We start from the raw sequence: 8,294 nt of genomic DNA on the forward strand, positions 1-8,294 counted from the left end.
TACACATTATGTCACAATACTTATGCCTTTTCTCTCTTATTTCACAAGGTTTACATGAAGAGGGGGAATGCCGGCAGCTGGAATTCTGGGCTAGAAAAGGAGCAAATATTAGAGACCTATTCTGCACATATCGAAAAGTCATGAAACTCCATGGGAATTATTTTTAGAATATTAAAATATTGGGCGAAAGAAGTACCAGAGGGGGCCACCCATCGTCCACGAGGGTGGGGGCGCGCCCTACCCCCCTGGGCGCGCCCCCTGCCTCGTGGGCCCCCTGGTGGCCTTCTGATGCCCATCTTTGGCTATATGGAGTCTTTCGTCGAGGAAAAAAAATCATAAGCTAGCTCACGGGACGAAACTCCGTCGCCATGAGGTGGAACCTTGGCGAAACCAATCTAGGGCTCCGGCGGAGCTGTTCCGTCGGGGAAACTTCCCTCTGGGAGGGGGAAATCATCACCATCGTCATCACCAACGATCCTCTCATCGGGAGGGGTCAATCTCCATCAACATCTTCACCAGCACCATCTCATCTCAAACCCTAGTTCATCTCTTGTATCCAACCTTTGTATCCAAACCTCAGATTGGTACCTGTGGGTTGCTAGTAGTGTTGATTCCTCCTTGTAGTTGATGCTAGTTGGTTTACTTGGTGGAAGATCATATGTTCAGATCCATTATGCATATTAATACCCCTCTGATTATGAACATGAATATGCTTTGTGAGTAGTTACGTTTGTTCCTGAGGACATGGGAGAAGTCTTGCTATAAGTAGTCATGTGAATTTGATATTCGTTCGATATTTTGATGAGATGTATGTTGTCATCCCTCTAGTGGTGTCATGTGAACGTCGACTACATGACACTTCACCATTGTTTGGTGTAGGATCGAAAGTATGTCTAGAGGGGGGGTGATTAGACTACTTGACCAAATAAAAATCTATCCTTTTCCCAATTTTAGTCTTTGGCAGATTTTAGTTATCTTAGCACACGTTAAGCAATCTTAACACAATTCAAGCAAGTATGCAAAGAGTCTATGAGCAGCGGAAAGTAAAGCATGCAACTTGCAAGAATGTAAAGGGAAGGGTTTGGAGAATTGAAACGCAATCGGAGACACGGATGTTTTGTCGTGGTTCCGATAGGTGGTGCTATCGTACATCCACGTTGATGGAGACTTCAACCCACGGAGGGTAACAGTTGCGCGAGTCCACGGAGGGCTCCACCCATGAAGGGTCCACGAAGAAGCAACCTTGTCTATCCCATCATGGCCATCGCCCACGAAGGACTTGCCTCACTAGCGGTAGATCTTCACGAAGTAGGCGATCTCCTTGCCCTTACAAACTCCTTGGTTCAACTCCACAATCTTTGTCGGAGGCTCCCAAGTGACACCTAGCCAATCTAGGAGACACCACTCTCCAAGAAGTAACAAATGGTGTGTTGATGATGAACTCCTTGCTCTTGTTCCTCAAATGATAGTCTCCCCAACACTCAACTCTCTCTCACACAGGATATGGATTTGGTGGAAAGATGATTTGTGTGGAAACCATCTTGGGGAAGGCTAGAGATCAAGATTCATATGGTAGGAATGGAATATCTTGGTCTCAACACAAGTGTAGGTGGTTCTCTCTCAGAAAATATAGGTTGGAAGTGTAGGTATGTTCTGATGGCTCTCTCATCGAATGAAGAGTGGGTGGAGGGGTATATATAGCATCCACACAAAAACTAACCGTTACACACAGTTTACCAATCTCGGTGAGACCGAAGTGAAAAACTCGGTCAGACCGATTCAGCAAACCTAGTGACCATTAGGGTTTTCAGTGGGACTGAGATGCAACTCGGTAGGACCGATATGGTTAGGGTTAGGGCATAACATAATCTCGGTGTGACCGATTACACAAACTCGGTGGGACCGATTTTGGTAATAAGCTAACCAGAGAGTTGGTCAGGTAAACTCGGTGGGACCGATCGCTCATTTCGGTGGGACCGAAATGTTACGAAAGAGAAATAGAGAGTTTACATTGCAATCTCGGTGGGACCGATCGCTCATCTCGGTAGGACCGAAATATTACGAAAGAGAAACAGAGATATTACAACCCCATCTCGGTGTGACCGAAATCCCTATCGGTCAGACCGATTTGCCTAGGGTTTGTGGCAGTGGCTATGACATTTGAAACTCGGTGGCGCCGGATAGAAAGAATCGGTAGGGCCGAGTTTGACTTTTGGTTTGGGTCATATGTGGATGTGGGAAGGTAGTTGAGGGTTTTGGAGCATATCACTAAGCACTATGAAGCAAGAACCTCATTAAACAACACCTCATCCCTCCTTGATAGTATTGGCTTTTCCTATAGACTCAATGTGATCTTGGATCACTAAAATATAAAATGTAGAGTCTTGAGCTTTGAGCTTGAGCCAATCTTTTTGTCCTTAATATTTTGAGGGGTCCACATTCCTCATCCATGCCATGCCATTCATTGAGTTTTTCCTGAAATATTAATCTTGGAATAGCATTAGCTCAATGAGCTATATGTTGTTAGGAATTACCAAAACCACCTAGGGATAGTTGCATTTTCATTTGGGCCTAGAGGAAGGCATTGGGAAGTAATAAGTAGATGATGGGTTGCTAGAGTGACAGAAGCTTAAACCCTAGTTTATGCGTTGCTTCGTAAGGGGCTGATTTGGATCCATATGTTTCATGCTATGGTTAGGTTTACCTTAATACTTCTGTTGTAGTTGCGGATGCTTGCAATAGGGGTTAGTCATAAGTGGGATGCTTGTCCAAGTAAGGACAGTACCCAAGCACTGGTCCACCCACATATCAAACTATCAAAGTACCGAACGCGAATCATATGAACGTGATGAAAACTAGCTTGACGATAATTCTCATGTGTCCTCGGGAGTGCTTTCCTTCATATAAGAGTTTGTCCAGGCTTGTCCTTTGCTACAAAAAGTATTGGGCCATCTTGCTGCACCTTATTTACTTTTATTACTTGCTACTCATTACAAATTACCTTATCACAAAACTATCTGTTACCAATAATTTCAGTGCTTGCGGAGAATACCTTACTGAAAACTGCTTATCATTTCCTTCTGCTCCTTGTTGGGTTTGACACTCTTACTTATTGAAAAGGCTACGATAGATCCCCTACACTTGTGGGTCATCAAGACTCTTTTCGGGCGCCGTTGCTGGGGAGTGAAGCGCCTTTGGTAGGTGGAATTTGGTAAGGAAAAATTTATATAGTGTGCTGAAATTTACTGTCACTTGTTACTATGGAACATAACCTTTGAGGGGCTTGTTCGGGGTATTTACACCCCGACCAGTAGAGCAAAGAGTTGCTCCTCAACCTACTGCACCTACTGAAAATGTTTACTTTGAAATTCCTTCGGGTATGATAGAGAAACTGCTAGCTAATCCTTTCACATGTGATGGAACATTACATCCCGATTTGCACCTAATCTATGTGGATGAAGTTTGTGGATTATTTAAGCTTGCAGGTATGCCCGAGGATGTTATCAAGAAGAAGGTATTCCCTTTATCTTTGAAGGAAGATGCATTGACATGGTTGAGGCTATGTGATGATATTGGATCATGGAACTACCAACGACTGAAATTGGAATTTCATCAGAAGTTTTATCCTATGCATCATGTTCATCGTGATCGTAATTATATATATAATTTTTGGCCTCACGAAGGAGAAAGCATCGCTCAAGCTTGGGGGAGGCTTAAGTCAATGTTATATTCATGCCCCAATCATGATCTCTCAAAAGAAATGATTATTCAAAAAAATTATGCTCGGCTTTCTCTCAGTAATCGCTCCATGCTCGATACTTCTTGTACTGGATCTTTTATGATGAAGACTATTGAATTCAAATGGGATTTATTGGAAAGAATTAAATGCAACTCTGAAGATTGGGACCTCGGCGAAGGTAAGGAGTCAGGTATAACACCTAAGTTTGATTGTGTTAAATCTTTTATGGATACCGATGCTTTCCGTGAATTTTGCACTAAATATGGACTTGACTCTGAGATAGTAGCTTCTTTCTGTGAACCCTTTGCTACTCATGTTGATCTCCCTAAGGAGAATTGGTTTAAATATAATCCTCCCATTGAAGTAAAAGTAGTTGCACCTATTAAAGTTGAAGAAAAGACTATCACTTATAATGATCCTGTTGTTCCTACTGCTTATATTGAGAAACCACCTTTCCTTGTTAGAATAAAGGATCATGCTAAAGCTTCAACTATGGTTAAAAAAAGTAATATTAATACACCTAAACCCCCTGAGCAAATTAAAGTTGAACCTAGTGTTGCTATGGTTAAAGATCTCTTGGCCGATAATATTGATGGGCATGTTATTTACTTCTGCAATGAATCTGCTAGAATTGCTAGACCAGATACTAAAAATAAACATAGACCTGTTGTAGGCATGCCTGTTATTTCTGTTAAAAATAGGAGATCATTGATATGGGTGCTAGTGAAAGTGCAATACCTCATTCCTTATACCAAGAAACTATGCATGATATTGCACCTGCTGAGATAGAAGAGATTGATGGTACAATTAAGCTTGCCAATAGAGATACTATTTCACCAATTGGGATTGTTAGAGATGTTGAAGTCTTGTGTGGGAAAGTTAAATACCCCACTGATTTTATTGTTCTCGGTTCCCCAAAAGATGACTTTTGTCCCATAATATTTGGTAGACCCTTCTTGAATACTGTTAATGCTAAGATAGACTACAATAAGGATATTGTTTCTGTTGGTTTAGGGTATATGTCTCATGAGTTTAATTTTGCTAAATTTCGTAGACAACCCCATGATAAAGAATTTCCTAGTAAAGATGAAATTATTGGTCTTGCTTCTATTGCCGTGCCTCCTACTGATCCTTTAGAACAATATTTGCTAGACCATGAAAACGATATGTTTATGAATGAAAGAAGGGAAATAGATGAAGTATTCTTTAAACAGGGACCTATTTTGAAACACAACTTGCCTGTTGAAATCCTAGGGGATCCCCCTCCACCTAAGGGTGACCCCATGTTTGAGCTTAAACCTTTACCAGATACTCTTAAATATGCTTATCTTGATGAGAAAGAGATATAACCTGTTATTATTAGTGCTAACCTTTCAGAGCATGAAGAAAACAAATTGTTAAAAACTCTGAATAAGCATCGTGCTGCTATTGGATATACTCTCGATGATCTTAAGGGCATTAGTCCCACTTTCTGCCAGCACAAAATAAAATTGGAGAAAGATGCTAAACCGGTTGTTGATCACCAACGACGGTTAAATCCTAAGATGAAAGAAGTGGTAAGAAAAGAAATACTAAAGCTTCTGGAGGTAGGTATAATTTATCCCGTTGCTGATAGTCAGTGGGTAAGTCCTGTCCATTGTGTCCCTAAGAAGGGAGGTATTACTGTTGTTCCTAATGATAAAGATGAATTGATCCCACAAAGAATTGTTATAGGTTATAGAATGGTAATTGATTTCCGCAAATTAAATAAAGCTACTAAAAAGGATCATTACCCTTTACCTTTTATTGATCAAATGCTAGAAATATTATCCAAACATACACATTTTTGCTTTCTAGATGGTTATTCTGGTTTCTCTCAAATACATGTGTCAAAAGAGGATCAAGAAAAGACAACTTTTACTTACCCTTTAGGTACCTTTGCTTATAGACGTATGCCTTTTGGTTTATGTAATGCACCTGCTACCTTTCAAAGATGTATGACTGCTATATTCTCTGACTTTTGTGAAAAGATTGTTGAGGTATTCATGGATGATTTCTCTATTTATGGGACTTCTTTTGATGATTGCTTAAGCAACCTTGATCGAGTTTTGCAGAGATGTGAAGAAACTAATCTTGTGTTGAATTGGGAGAAGTGCCACTTTATGGTTAATGAAGGTATTGTCTTGGGGCATAAATTTTTTGAAAGAGGTATTGAAGTTGATAAAGCTAAACTTGATGCTATTGAAAATATGGCGTGTCCTAAGGACATTAAAGGTATAAGAAGTTTCCTTGGTCATGCCCGTTTTTATAGGAGGTTCATTATGGACTTCTCTAAAATCTCTCGGCCTCTAACTAATCTCTTACAAAAAGATGTCCCTTTTGTCTTTGATGATGACTGTGTAGAAGCATTTGAAATACTTAAGAAAGCTTTGGTTTCTGCACCTATTGTTCAACCTCCTGATTGGAATTTACCATTTGAAATTATGTGTGATGCTAGTGATTATGCTGTAGGGGCTGTTCTAGGACAAAGAGTTGATAAGAAATTAAATGTTATTCAATATGCTAGTAAAACTCTAGACAGTGCCCAAAGAAATTATGCTACTACTGAAAAAGAATTTTTAGCAGTTGTATTTGCTTGTGATAAGTTCAGACCTTATATTGTTGATTCTAAAGTAACTGTTCACACTGATCATGCTATTATTAAATATCTTATGGAAAAGAAAGATGCTAAACCTAGACTTATTAGATGGGTTCTCTTGCTACAAGAATTTGATTTGCATATTATTGATAGAAAGGGAGATGAGAACCATGTTGCAGACAACTTGTCTAGGTTAGAGAATGTTCTTGATGACCCACTACCTATTGATGATAGCTTTCCTGATGAACAACTAATTGTCATAAATGCTTCTCGTACTGCTCCATGGTATGCTGATTATGCTAATTATATCATTGCTAAATTTATACCACCTAGTTTCACATACCAGCAAAAGAAAAAGTTCTTCTATGATTTAAGACATTACTTTTGGGATGACCCACACCTTTATAAAGAAGGAGTAGGTGGTGTTATTAGACATTGTGTACCTGAGCATGAACAGGAACAGATCCTACGCAAGTGCCACTCCGAGGCTTATGGAGGACACCATGCTGGAGATAGAACTGCACATAAGGTATTGCAATCTGGTTTCTATTGGCCTACTCTCTTCAAGGATGCTCGTAAGTTTGTCTTGTCTTGTGATGAATGTCAAAGAATTGGTAATATTAGTAGACGTCAAGAAATGCCTATGAATTATTCACTTGTTATTGAACCATTTGATGTTTGTGGCTTTGATTATATGGGACCCTTTCCTTCCTATAATGGGTATACACATATTTTAGTTGCTGTTGATTACGTTACTAAGTGGGTAGAAGCTATTCCAACTAGTAGTGTTGATCATAACACCTCTATTAAGATGCTTAAAGAGGTTAATTTTCTAAGGTTTGGAGTCCCTAGATACTAAATGACTGATGGTGGTTCACATTTTATTCATGGCGCTTTCCGTAAAATGCTTGCTAAGTATGATGTTAATCATAGAATTGCATCTCCATATCATCCACAGTCTTGTGGTCAAGTAGAACTTAGCAATAGAGAGCTTAAAATAATTTTGCAGAAGACTGTCAATAGATCCAGAAAGAATTGGTCCAAGAAACTTGATGATGCATTATGGGCTTATAGAACTGCATATAAAAATCCTATGGGTATGTCTCCGTATAAAATGGTTTATGGTAAAGCTTGTCACTTACCTCTTGAATTAGAACATAAGGCATATTGGGCTATTAAAGAGCTCAACTATGACTTCAAACTTGCCGATGAGAAGAGACTTTTTGACATTAGCTCACTTGAGGAATGGAGAACCCAGGCTTATGAGAATGCCAAACTGTTTAGAGAAAAGGTTAAAAGATGGCATGACAAAAGGATACAAAAACGTGAGTTTAATGTAGGTGACTATGTATTGTTATACAACTCTCGTTTAAGATTTTTTGCAGGCAAACTCCTCTCTAAATGGGAAGGTTCTTACATCATCGAGGAGGTATATCGTTCCGGTGCCATAAAAATCAACAACTTCGAAGGCACAAATCCAAGGGTGGTGAACGATCAGAGAATCAAACATTATATCTCGGGTAATCCTATAAATGTTGAAACTAATGTTATTGAAACCGTAACCCCGGAGGAGTACATAAGGGACACTTTCCAGAATGTTTCAGACTCCGAAAAGGAATAGGTACGTGGTACGGTAAGTAAACCAACTCCAAAATAGTTCTAATGGCAATTTTTCTCTGTTTTGGAATATTTAAGAAAATAGGAAAATAATAAGCAGACCGGAAAGGACATGAGGCTTCCACGAGGGTGGAGGGCGTGCCCCCTGCCTCGTGGGCACCTCGTGTGCTCTCCGGACCCCGTTTTCTTGCACGATACTTCTTTTGGTCGGTAAAAATTCATTATATAATCTCCCGAAGGTTTTGACCACCGTATCACGCAAATATCCTTTGTTTTTGTTTCGAGTTGTTTCTGCTGCAGATTAGAGCAATATGTCATCCC

Source organism: Triticum aestivum, chromosome 3A, assembly GCF_018294505.1.
Source record: "Triticum aestivum cultivar Chinese Spring chromosome 3A, IWGSC CS RefSeq v2.1, whole genome shotgun sequence".
NCBI lineage: Eukaryota > Viridiplantae > Streptophyta > Magnoliopsida > Poales > Poaceae > Triticum > Triticum aestivum.